Genomic DNA, 14,038 nt, shown 5'->3' on the forward strand with positions numbered 1-14,038 from the left:
GGGGGGGGGGGGTCAAGCTGAGTTGCCCTCCCCCAGAGGGACCCAAAGCTGCTAGAAATTTCACAAGGAGCGGTGGGTGTAGAATACTAAAACCTGGCAAGTTTTTAATTTTTATAGGTATTGGCAAATAAAAGGCATTTATCTCTGAATTCATTCTCTCTGTCCACTCATTTGTAAACAGGAAACTCTGACTAGAGATGGGTAGTAGTTTTGAAAATGAAGACAACGTTTTTATCTAGGAATGAACCAATCAAATGCCCTGAAACCGTAAGAACAGCTGCCCGGGCTGAAGGGAATGGAAAGGGCTCTCCGGCGCCTTTTGCCTCCGTTCTCTGCCCGCCCCTAAAGCGCGCCGCAGCCCCGGGCTGAGCTCGGCGGTACTGCTGCCGCCTTGTGGACAGAGAGCGGTACTGCCGCCCCGCCACCCAGCGCCAGTTCTCCTTCCAGTTGTAAAACCGCAAACATCGCAGTGTTCCTCTGACACCAGCGGTTCTAGGGAGTAGAGCTGTAGGTGGCCTTGGCCTCCCTTAGGCCCTCATGTCAACTTACTCTGAAACATTAGGGTGAGATTATTCTACCAATTGAACAGAGGTACCTTTTCCTTACAGGTGCTTGTGCCGTAGTTTGGATTCTGCTTCTTAACATTTCTAGTGTGACAGAGTTTACCATAGAGACAATCTGCCAGGAGGCAGCACTTTGGGGGGCATGGCAGTCCTGGGTATGTATTCTGAACTCCTTCCAAATGTTAGGTTTGAAGTATTTCTTAGGAAAACGGCAGTCTTTTGCATCTGCGTATGAGGTGTTGAAATTTTGGGTTCGGTTTCTTGAATCATGAATATCATAAGATTCCTCCCAGATGACAGCTGCCGGGAGCAATGGCTCTTCTTGGTCTTGGATTTCAGGGGCTGTCTCCAAAGTGACCTACAGACATTGGAATGGAAATCTTTATTTACTGTGTAAAAGGATCACTCCGAAGTATTGGCCAGGGTTTAAATGTGCCATTCTCCCATTTAAAAGTACCAACATCACATGATTTTTCTCAGATTAAAGCTTCTGTGGAGTCAGATCTGCCTGGCCCTTGAGAGTTGTCAGCCTCCTGTGAACTGGTCTTGCCAGAAGGGCTTGCTGAGTTTTCCATTGTGTGGAAAAAAGATCCCATTGGAGCCTGAAGCATTGTGTTTCCTGTGATATCTCCACTAGAATTGCAAACTTTGCAGGATTTCTGATAGCAGAAATTTTCTGGGAACTAGGATTCTGGCTGGATTTGGGTCTCGGGACTCTCAAGTGAAGTGACCTTGAGACAATAGGGCATGCAGATTTCCTTGCTGTTGAAAAGAGCTATTGTTTGCACCCAGGAGCCACCATCTGAATGGGGGTGTCCCCTCTTAAATTTGCAAATGTCACAGGAATTCTTATAAATGAATGCTGCTAAGAACATAAGGTCTGTCTGGCTTTGGACTTAGAGGTGCCTCCTCTAAACTGGTCTTCAGATGCTAAGTTGTAAAGTGTTCCTGCATATGCCAAATAGCCCTTGCTATGCAGCTAATCAGCTTCAAAGTACCATCAAGTTGCTGCCTCTGCAAAGATTTTGACACAGCCTGGTTGTGGTGTCTCCATTCCTCTCCACCCACCTTAGGAGGTGCTTATGGTTGTATGGGGAATCATTGCGGAGCATGCCAACCCAGTTCCATCCTGGGAACAGCACCTGTATTTTACCCTAAAATTTCTGTCCCGTTATAACTCCTGTTAGGATACAAAATTAACTTCTCTATTTCCTCTGATTTTACCCCCAGTCATCTTTCCATACAAACATTGCTCCACTCTCCAGAGGATTATTGTGAGCAGATGTGAGCTCTGCTGTCCCTTTGGACTAAGAAAAACAGAGGTTTTCTCCCAAGTTCCTTCTGAATCTGTCCTGCACCTGTTACAAGTCTTCAGTCTCCTGCAGTTTTGTGGGTCAGTCACATGTAAAACAGCACAACTGGCTGGCATGCTCTGCTAATGAGAGATGAGAAGAATCCCTCTGCTCACACCAGACCTGCAGCTGCCAAACCTCACCAATGCACCTGAGGAGCCCCAGGGATTGATGGCACAGAAGGGAGGTGATGGAGCACAGCACAGCAGGCAGCCTGCCCTCCATGTAGGTGTGAAGAAGGCAGGGCTGGAAACTGTCAGCAACATCCCACCAGGTCTGGCTCATGGTGCCACCCTGAGGGTTTCCCCTGCCTCTGGGCAGTCCCAGCTGCTGCAGCTCACTTGACAGAGACTCACTGTCTATACTGTGCTTGGCTGCTCTGGAGAGGATGTAGCCAAGGACAGCAAAGGTTGCCTTCACAGCCCCTGACTGCAGATGGGAGGGAGGGCGAGCTCTGTCGCCTTGGGAAGGCATCTGCAGACTCACTGCTGCCCATCTCTGGAGCCTGGCTCCATCGGGGGATCGTGGTAAGGACAGCAATGCTCACCTAACTTTGCACCTGAGGTCAGCTTCAGGATCTTGTCATACTGTGGGAGAGCAGAGCTTCTCAGTAAACACCAGCTCACACACTCACTACCAGTGTTAACACTAACAATTCTTACCTAAATATTAATAACACTTACTATGCATATTATTAACACTAGTAGAGGCTGATAGCATTCCTAACGCTGAGGTTTGCATGAAGAACACAAAATTATTAATGTTGTTGATTATGCTATTGTAGTGTTGAAATACTTGGCATCCGATGCGGTAGCCCTGCACTAATCTCGATGGCCTCCCCCAGCAGGTCCCGAAGCACCTGGATGCAGATCAGCTTAAGCTTCACTGATGTGATAAACACTCTTTAAAATTGTAAGAAGTTTAATAAGAATAAAAGGACAAAATAATCCAGCACTGGGGTGCTTTTGGCACACAGCCAAAGAGCACAGAGGTAGTTTAAAATCAGGTTCACTACTTATGGTTACATTGCTGGGGGTTACATGCATATTAATTAGCTAATACATTATTCAAACATTCCTTTGAGTTTTTGTTGTTCCAGGAACTCTCTTGTTTGGTTTTAACTTCTGACTTGTCTGCAGAACATTCTGTAAATTAGGTCTACATATTTTATTTCTTCCTGTAGTTTTATCCTGGTGCTTCACACTCCCTGATAGTGCTGATAGAGTCGATAAATCCTTCCTGGATGCTTATGCTCTGTTTTTGTCACTGTTATCACTTAGTAGGGCCAGTCCGCAGATACAAGAAACAGAATCACTGCTTTACACCATTCTATGTGTTAGTTACATAGAAGTATTTTAGTTTCTATTTTAACATTTTGCTAAAGCCTATGATATATTTATCACACTACTATTCATATGAAATATACAGTGCATACATAAACTGGCATATTATACGATACAAAGGAGTTAAAAGTGTAAGTTGTACCATATCAAAACACTTGCAAAGCTAATGCAAAAAGCTAATCTATGAATGCGAAAGCCAATATTATTTAATCATCTATAGCATCTGACCACTGTGGGGGAAAACGAGGGTGAGCAGCGAGACCGCAGCAGGCGGAGGGCGGGCAGGGGACGCGGGCACTTAACTTCGGCCAGGGTGCTGATCTCGGCCCGTCGGGGCAGGCCAAGTCCCCGCAGAAGCGGAAGCAGTGTGCGGGAAGAGGCGCCCAGAGCCCGCAGCGGGCTCTGCACGCCCTCCCCACTCCCCGCTGCCGGGATGGAGCCGGGGCGGGCTCGGGATGGAGCCGGGGCTCTGGGAGGCTTCCCCGCCTGTCCCTACCTCCCAGCCTTTCCCTTCCCCTCCCGCTTTCCTCCACAGCCCGAGCTCCCTCCCTGCCCTTTCCCATCCCCTGCCATCCCTCCTCTCCTCCCGTCCCCCCTTTCCTTCTTTCCCCCGCAGCCGCGGGGCTCGGGGTGCCGGAGAATAAAGCCCAGAGGGCAATAAAAATGGAGCCTATGAGGAGAAAAGAAATTAAGGAGAGGAAGCAGCTACTCCTCCATTATTGTCTGTGTTTGAACTGGGGAGGATCCCCCTTCATTTGTGGTTTTAAGGGTGTTGATTGAAGGAAAACCTGCCTTTTCCAGGCTGTAAGGGGTATCACATGGGTGACAGGGAATCCCTGCGTTCTATTTTAAATGGAAGGAGGAAAATATTGTGCGTAAATAAATATAAATATATACAATGTATATAAATGTATATATTTATATAGGATGTATATAAATATAAATAAATACAAAATAATAGAAATCGATACAATACATAATACAAATTTTACTGTATATATCTTTTTATATATCATACATATTACATATCTAAATATAGCACATATAACACTAAATATAATATAATATAATATAGTAATATAATAAAGTAAATATATTATAATATAGTATACAACACTTAAGAATTTAAATATCAAAAATATAAATCTAAAAAGATTGAAATATAGTTTAAAAAAAGGTATTTTTTTGTTTTTATATGGTAGCCGGCAAGTTTTTATTATAAAATTATAAATATAGATAAAGGTAGATATCTAACCATGAAATATATAATATAAACACGAATATATATAAAATTTTAATTTTAAAATAATGTAAGTATTAGCAGTACATATGAGATATAGTATAAATAATAAGTTATATTATTACATAATGATGCATATTATATATGTTAATAGATTTAATACACCTATATAAACTAAATAGGAAAATGTGTATATAATAATTAAAAATATAGATATGAAAATATTTAAATATAATTTAAAAGAAAGAGCTTTTTTTTGTTTTTATTTGGTTAGAGGCAAGGGTTTTGTTTTAAAAAATATGACTATATATTTTATATTTATATCGTTATAAATATAGAAATATAAAATCAATTAAAAAAGATATATATAAAAATACAAAATATGAAAAAATATAAATAATAGGAAGAGATGTAATATAGAATAAAAATTCCACTATACTTCACTATACATCTTAGATGTGAAAATAAACATGAAAAATATAAATTTTAAAAAATAAATACTGTTTAAAAGAAAAGGGTTCTTTTTGGCTTTTATTTGGGTAGAGGAGGGGTTTTATTTAAATAATTTAAGCATTATAGAAATATAAATCTAAATAATTAAATATATAACCAATATATAAAGATATTTATAGAAATAGAAATATCAATATAGAAATAGGAATAGATGTAATATAGATTATAAATCAAACTATACAGCAATATATATTATAAATATAAAAATAAATATTAATTTGAAATATAAAAAGATAAAATATATTTAAATGTTGTTTAAAAGAAAGGCGTCTTTATTTTGGTTCCTATAGTGACAGGTTTTTCGGTTTTCTTCCCGGGTTGTTTTTTGGCATTTCTTTCAGAGGAGTTTTCGGCGGGGGCCGCCCCTGTTCTCTCTCGCCGCCTTCCCTGCCCGCAGCCCCAAGGCGCGCGGCTGCCCCCGGCTGGGGCGCGCGGCGGTGCTGCCGCCTTGTGGGCAGAGCGCGGTACTGCAGCCCTGAAGCGACAGGCAGCCCCGCGGCCGCCATGTTGGGAGTGGCACGTCGCGAATGTCGCGGAGTCGCCTGACCTTCTCAAAATAGCGGCGAAAAAGCCGGGAAAATTGAGGACCGCCGGTCGAGCTAACCGGACTGCCTGCACGGCACCCCGACGCCGGCGTGGCTCCGACGGGATTTTCTGAGGCGTTTCATATGTCCCGAATACGGGCTGAGGGCTCAGCGGCGCGGGGTGCGAGGGTAATTCGGCGGGTTTCTGACAGGCATCTGCGTAAACGCCTCTCTCTGCTGCGGGTCTTCTCGCGGCTTCCATATTGAAAGTGGCGTATCGCGAATGTCGCGGACATTCTTTGACCTTCTCAAAATGGCGGGGAAAAGGGCGGGAAAATTAAGGCCCCGCTGTTCATCTAACCGGACTGCCTGCACAGCACCCCGACGCCGGCACGACTCCGAAAGGATTTTCTGTGGCGTTTCAAGTGCCGAGGACGCGGTCTATGACCTCAGCGGCGCATCAAGCGGGCGTATTTTAGTGAATTTATGACAGGCATCTGCGTAAACGCCTCTCTCTGCCGCGGTCCTCTTTTGGCTTCCATGTTGGGAGTGGCATGTCGCGAATGTCGCGGACTTTCTCCGACCTTCTCAAAATGGCAGCAAAAAGGGCGGGAAAAACGAAGACCTGCGGCCTGACACACTGACTGCCTGAACGCACCCCATCGCCGGCGCGGCCCTGGCGGGATTTTTTTGTGGCGTTTCAAGCGCCGCGGACACGAGCTGTCGGCTCAGGAGCGTGGTGGGCGGTTGTAATTGTGAGAGTTTCTGACAGGTATCTGCGTAAACGCCTCACTCGGTCCAGGGGGCCTCGTGTTCCCGCCATGTTGGGAGTGGCGTGTCGTGGATGTCGCGGACTCGCTTGACCTTCTCAAGGTGGCGGCACAAAGGGCGGGTAAATCGAAGTGCCCGGTAAGTCTGCCGCCTTGTGGACAGAGTGCGGTACTGCAGACCCCCGACCAAGGCTCTGCCCCTCGCCGCCGGGTGCTGGGGGGCGAGGCAAGGACGGCTGCCGAGCGAGGGAAGGGCGAGGGGCGAGGGGCGAGCGGCGGGCGGGGCGGTGTCTGTAAATAGAGGGGAGGAGTGAAGGGGATTCTGGAATTCGAAGGGACACGATGGCTGAGAAAAATGGCGGGGGGGCGGCCCGGCGGGGCCGGTTTCGGCGGGCGGCGGAGGCGCCGTCGCAGCGCTCCGGGAACAGCGGGCTGGGGCGAGCGAGCGGCGTCGGAACAGGGCTGCACCCCTGGACCCCCGTGCGCGCCCCTCTCCAGGCGGCGGAAGCGACCGCGTCCCGGAAAATCCCGGCGGGGCGCTGCCGGGGCGGCGTGCAGGCGGCGCAGGAGGCGGAGCGGGGTCCGGGCGCTCCCCGCCCTTTCGGCCGCCGTCTTTGGAAGGTCAGGCCGGTCGCCCTTCCTGTCCGTCCGCCTCCCTGTCTCTGTGAACTTCTCTCTGGCTTCGCAGGTCCGTGTTGGAGAGTGGGTGAAAGGTCCTTGCTGCATGCCGTGTCCTCGGTGGGCAGAGAGCTCTGACCTTGGCCGGATGGGCTGGTGAGTATTAGACCAATGCGGATGTGCTTTTATGTATTTGGTGACCTTTACATATTTATTCCCCAGGTGTTTTGAGTTCACAGAATTATGTGAAAGGGGCTCTAAAAATCACCTAATTCCAAGTCTGCTGTCGTGGGCAGGGACATCTTTCCCTAGAGCAGCTTGCTCAGAGCCTCATCCCAGAGCACCAATGGGCCTTGAACACTTCCAGGCGTGGGGCAGCCGCAGCATCTCTGAGCAACCTGTGCCAGCCAGGTGCCAGAGGAGGCAGAAAGCCCTTCCCACCCGGAGCAGAGGCCGCTGCAGCTTCGTGCAGCCTCGTGTCACCAAGTGTGTGAGACAGAAAGGCACTTCCCATGGAGCGATAGCAGCACCAAAAGATCTTTTTTCGGGAAAAGTAGAGCAATGGAATGCCAAAGTAGCCTTCAGTTCTTCCAGCAGGTTTGGGAACAGAATGAAGGAGGAGCAGAGCTGGCCTGGTGCCTGCCAGCTCTGCAGGCAGTGGGGATGGAGAAGCTGCAATTTTCTGTCTTCTCGGCCGAGTCTTAAAAAATGAGGCGCTTTTCTGTAGCTCCTTTTCAAGCATTACATGAAAGTTCCCCCTAGAAGTCCAAAGGCAGCTGTTTTCTTAGCAGAAGGAAGTCTGGAAGAGGCAAAGCAGGCAAAGATAAGTCTGGATAAAAAACTTGGCTAACCTATTTTTCCTCCCTCTTCCAAACAGCCAATTCTGAAGCACTCTGCAGAGATCTGCCCGGGAGGAAGAGCAGAGCCAAGCACTGAGAACTGACGTGTGAGCTCTGGTGAGGACTGCCGCTCCCTCTGCCTTGGTGTGGGACCTCCTGAGCTCCCATTCCGATGCTGGGAGTGTTTCTCTTCTCCAGCCAAGCCAGAGACCTCCTAGGGAACAAGCGGGTAACGTTTAAGTACCGAGATCTCCCAAGTAAGAAGCGACATACAAAAGGAAATGGCCTCAAGTTGCAGCAGGGAAGGCTTAGGTTGGATTTGAGGAAAAATTTCTTCACTGAAAGGGTGGTCAGGCCTAGGAGCAGGCTGCTCAGGGAAGCCCCCATCCCTGGAGACATTTAAAGGGTGTCCAGCTGTAGTGTTTAGGGACCTGATTTGGGAGGGGCTTGGCAGTGCCGGGGCAACAGCTGGGCTCGGTGACCTTAGAAGGCTTTTCCAACCTAAAGGATCCTATGGTTCTGAACAGCCTTGACCCCCCCTGGCTCTAACACAGCACCTGGATAGGGAGGGAGGGAGGGAAATCCTCTCTTCACATGTGCCAATTCATCTGTGAAACTCATCCCGGCAGGTCAGCACGAAGACTGAACGTGTAAGAAGATGTGGGGTGCAATGGAGAACCTGGCAGGAGCATCCGACGCACAAGTGCACGAGTTTTGCTTTTTGCTTGGATTTAAGCTCAAAAGTTGTAAGGAATTTGGGAATGAGATGGGACATTTCAGAAGAAGAGGAAGGAGGAGCAGAAGTTGTTGTTACAGTCCTGGCAAAATCTTTTGTTCTAGCTAATAAAAGAATTTAGTTTAAAAAAAAAAGAAAAAAATGTGGGTTTTTTTTCTTGAATATTATATTCGTTGGTGGTGTATGGTGTGTTGTTTTATTTATTGGTGTTACTAACTCTGTGTCATTGTTTTTTTTGAGTGAGGCTAACTTTATGGATGGGTTGGTTTGTATTTGAGTAGGATTAATTTCAGTAGGTTTCTTTAATAGGCTTGGGATATTGTTGGGATTTTGGTTTTGTTTATTGGATGTATAAACAGAGAGATTTGGTAGGGCTAGCTCGGCTGCTGGAGTGTTGGGTGTTAATTTATTAGATGGCTTTTGTTAAATGCCGTTTTTAATTTTTGAAAGTTTTCTTAAAAAGGTCGTGGTTTAAAGGTGGTTTTTAAGAATTGATTGTATTGTTTTATGCTGTTTGTAGCTGGTGTATAATAAGGGATATGGTGTACTTCTTGAGTGTTACGGTTTTAACGTTCCCAAGTTCCGATTTATTTCTGGTGTGATGGGTTTTTTTTAGTTTTATCTTTGGGGACGGGGCATTTTTATGGTGGGTTTTTATAGGCAACATTTTTTAAAATTTAGGTAGTGGTATTTTTAGTATTTTAATAGTTTAGATTTCTTATTTGTATGCTTTTAATTAGTTTTTTAAATTTTTAAGATAATTTTTATAGATTATTCTTATTTGTGAGTTAGCATAAAGGTGGGGCTTTTTGTAGTAATGTTTAGGGTCAGTTGCACAGTTTTGAGTTTAGTGAGTCGGTTTGATTTATTTTTTACAGGTTTTTGTTTTTATTAGCAGTTATTTCATTTTCAATGTGTGTTTGAGTTTTTTGGGTTTCTGAGATACTGGTTTGGGAGGAAGTTTAGGATTAGAATGGATGGGGGGGTTTGGGCTAGTTATAGAGGGGGTTTAAAATTTATTTCCAGTTGGGTTTCTGTGAGTTTTTAATGGGGTGAAATGTAGTGGGGCCTTTGTTCTTTGTTAGTAGCAGAAATAGGTTTTGTTTCAATGTGCTGCGATGGGACGAGCGTGCCCTGCGCGCCGGCGCTGACCGAGGCGCGGGATTTCTGTGGTTCTGACGGGTCAGGTGAGTGAGTTTATATGGTTTACTAGACAGGTAAAAATAGAAATAAAAATAAATTTGAAAGGAAATCTAAAACTATAACTGTAAACATAAACATGGAAAACAGATAAATATGTAAAACTATAATATAATGTATATTATTGTGACATACTATAATATATAGAAAATAGTCTAATATATATACACATATATAAATAGAGATTGTAAATATAAAAATATTAACTATAGTTTAAAAGAAATTGAGGATTTTTTTTTTGTTTTTATTAGGTTATAGGCTGGGTTTTTTATAAATAATAGAAATATAAATAATATAAAACTATAAATCCAACTATACAAATATATAATATATCTACTGATGCCTATAAATATTTAATATAAATAAGTAATATAAATATATAGTATAAAGACAGATCTGTTCCTAAAGGCATTCTCTATGCTATATAATCTATAAATATAGTAAAAAATAGAAATGTACATGTGAATATAATTATGAAAAATAAAATTATTATTAAACTTTTAAATATGGTTTAGCTGAAGTGGTTTCTTTGGTTTTCATTTGGTTAGAGACAGGGGCTTTATTTTAAATAATGTAAGTATTATAGAAATGTAAATCTAAATATGGAAATATGATATAAATATATAAAGATATATAAATATAATTAAACTATAAATATAAACCAAAATATAAATATATGTAAGTAATGTGAAGAGATGTAATATAGAATATCAATAGCATCATAGGGCAATTGAAATTATAAATATAAATGGGAAAATAAATATGAAAATATTAATATAAAATATGTTAATATAATTTAAAAGAAAGGTCTTCTTTTCTTTTTATTTGGTTTGAGGCAGGGTTTTTATTTTAAATAATATGAATATAGATATTATTGTTTTATATTTCTAAATATAGAAATATAGAAATAAGATACGAAAATACAGATGTAGAAATATAAGATAGAAATAAATATAAATAATAGGAAGAGGTGTAATATAGAACACAAATTACACCATACATTAAGATATATATGAATATAAATATGAAAAATAAAATTAAAAAAAAATTAAATACATTTTAAAGGAAAGGGTTTAGGGTTTTTTTGGCTTTTATTTGGGTAGAGGCAGGGGTTTAATTAGAAATAATATAAGTGTTACAGAAGTAAAAATCTCAACCCGAAATATCTAATCAATATATAAAAATATGTATAAAACCATAGAAATAAACCTAAGTAATAGGAACAGATGAAATATAGAAATTCAATTTATATCTAAATAGAAATTTGTAAGTATAAATTTTTAAATTGCATTATACACCAATACACATGATAGATATAAATGTGAATATAAATATGAAAAAATATAAAAAGTAAAATAGATATTGTTTTAAAGGAATGTTTTGGTTTGGGCTGGTTTTTGGGGTTTTTTTGTTTTGTGTTTTTATTTTTGTTTCTTATTGGGTGAGAGGCAGGGTTTAATTTCTTCCGGCTTGTTTTTTGGCATTTATTTCAGAGGAGTTTTCGGCGGGGGCCGCCCCTGTTCTCTCTCGCCGCCTTCCCTGCCCGCAGCCCCAAGGCGCGCGGCTGCCCCCGGCTGGGGCGCGCGGCGGTGCTGCCGCCTTGTGGGCAGAGCGCGGTACTGCAGCCCTGAAGCGACAGGCAGCCCCGCGGCCGCCATGTTGGGAGTGGCGTGTGGCGGATGTCGCGGAGCCGCTTGACCTTCTCAAGGTGGCGGCCAAAACGGCGGGAAAGTTGAAGACCCGCGGTCTGTCTTTCCGAACTGCCTGCACGGAACCCCGACGCCAGGGCGGCCCCGGCAGGATTTTCTGTGGCGTTTCATGTGTCCCGGACGCGGGCTGTCGGCTCAGCGGCGCGGTGGGCGGGCGCTTTTCGGCGGGTTTCTGACAGGCATCTGCGTAAACGCCTCTCTCTGCTGCTGGGGCTTCTCGCGGCCGCCATGTTGGGAGTGGCGTATCGCGAATGTCGCGGACTTTCTTTGACCTTCTCAAAATGGCGGCAAAAAGGGCGGGAAAATTGAAGACCCCTTGCCGTTCGTCTAACCGGACTGCCTGCACAGCACCCTGACGCCTGCGCCGCCACGGCGGGATTTTTTGTGGCGTTTCAAGTGCCGCGGACACGGGCTGTGAGCTCAGCGGCGCCGCAGGCGGTTGTAATTTGGAGCGTTTCTTAAAGGCATCTGCGTAAATGCCTCACGAGGGGGTGGGGGGGGGGGTCCTCGTTAGGCCGCCATGTTGGGAGTGGAGTGTCGCGGATGTCGCGGACTCCCTTGACCTTTTCAAGGTGGCGGCAAAAAGGGCGGGAAAATCGAAGAGCGCCCCTCCCGGTAAGTCTGCCGCCTTGTGGACAGAGAGCGGTACTGCAGCCCCCCCGAGCCAGCGCCCTGCCCATCCCCAGGCGTTGGAAGCGACCGCAAAAAGGGCGGTAAAGTGATAGAGATCTGTACAAAGAGATATAAATAGGGATTGTAAATAGAAAAATATTTAAATGCCGTTTAAAATAAATTGGGGCTTTTTTGGTTTTTATTAGGTTATAGGCTGGGGTTTTTGAAAAATAATATAGATATAAATAATATAAAAATATAAATCCGACTATACAAATATATACCATATATACCGATACCTGTAAATATCTAATATAAAGAAATTTAACTTATAGAAATACCTATTATAAAAATAATATATCTGATAGATTAAAAGGTTTTCTCTAGAATATATATAACATCTATAAATATAATTAATAAAAATTATAAATGGACATGTAAATATAATTATGCATAACAAAATTATTTTTAAATCTTTAAATATGTTGTAAATAAAGGGGTGTTTCTGGTTTTCATTTGGTTAGAGGCAAGGGTTTTATTTTACATAATGTAAATATTTTAGAAATGTATATCTAAATATTGAAAGATAAAATAAATGTATAAAGATATACACCTATAACTAAACTATAAATTTAAATTTAAATATAAATATATGTAAGTAATATGAAGAGGTGTAATTTAGAATATAAATAATATTAGACGGCAAAATAATTATTTAGTATAAATGTGTAGATAAATATGAAAAATGTAAATATAAAGATATAGCTTAAAAGAAAGGGTTTTTTTCGTTTTTATTTGGTTAGAGGCAGGGTTTGTATTTTAAATAATATGAATATAGGTATTATTGTTTTATATTTCTAAATATAGAACTATATAATCAGGATATAAATGTATATATAAAGTATAAACCAATAGAAATAATAGGAAGAGATGTAATAGAGAGCACAAATAACACTGTACATTAATATACATTTGAAATGTAAATGTGAGTCTAAATATAAAAACCATAAGTAAAAAAAAATTAAATACAGTTAAAAAAAAGTGGTTCTTCTTGGCTTTTATTTGGTTAGAGGCAGGTTTATTTTTTAAATAATAGAAGTGTTACAGAAGTAAACAACTTAACCAGACATGTATAATCAATATAAAAACACATGTATAAAAATATGTAAATAAATATAAATAATAGGAATGTATGTAATATAGAATATAAATTTATATATAGATAGAAAACGATAAACATAAATGTCCAAATAAACGTTATATATCAATATACATTTTAAATAGAAATGAATATAAATCTAAAAAAAAAATTTAAAAATTTAAATATTTTTTTACAACAAAGGGTTGGGTTGGGTTTTTTTTTTTTTCATTTTTATTGGGTTAGAGGCAGGGTTTTTGTTTTAAATAATATGAATATAGATATTATTTTTGTATATTTCTAAATTTAGAAATATATAACCAGGATATAAATATATAGATAGAGAAATATAAAATAGAAATAAATATAATAGGAAGAGATGTAATATAGAACACAAATAACACTACACATTAATATACATTTAAAATGTAATTGGGAGTATAAATACGAAAAACATAATTCAAAAAAATTAAATAAAGTTTAAAAGAAAGGGGTTCTTTTTGGCTTTTATTTGGGTAGAGGCAGGGGTTTAATTTGAAATAATATGATTGTTACAGAATTATAAAATCTTAACCAGAAATATATAATCAATAGGTAAAAATATAATAATAAATCTAAGTAATAGTAATAGTAAATCTAAGTAATAGTAATAGTAAATCTAAGTAATAAAAATATAATAATAAATCTAAGTAATAGGAATAGATTAAATATAGAGTATAAATTTATATATCAATAGAAAATTATAAATATATAAATCAACATTATGCATCAAAATACATCATAAATCGAAATTTGGGTATAAACATGAAAAATTTGAAAATAAAATATATTTAAATATTGTTTAAAAGAAAGGGTTGGGTTGTTCTTTGTTGACTTTTTTT

The 14,038-nt window shown here is 41.0% G+C and overlaps 1 long non-coding RNA gene across 1 annotated transcript; it reads left to right on the forward strand.

Moving 5' to 3' along the window:
- The first annotated feature begins 15 nt into the window (after positions 1-15).
- Positions 16-3,458, forward strand: LOC132330202 (uncharacterized). Its single transcript, XR_009487244.1, has 2 exons — positions 16-718; positions 1,794-3,458. It is a non-coding gene; the product is annotated as an uncharacterized LOC132330202 (long non-coding RNA).
- Positions 3,459-14,038: the final 10,580 nt, after the last annotated feature.

Source organism: Haemorhous mexicanus, chromosome 7 (assembly GCF_027477595.1).
Source record: "Haemorhous mexicanus isolate bHaeMex1 chromosome 7, bHaeMex1.pri, whole genome shotgun sequence".
NCBI classification, from domain to species: domain Eukaryota; kingdom Metazoa; phylum Chordata; class Aves; order Passeriformes; family Fringillidae; genus Haemorhous; species Haemorhous mexicanus.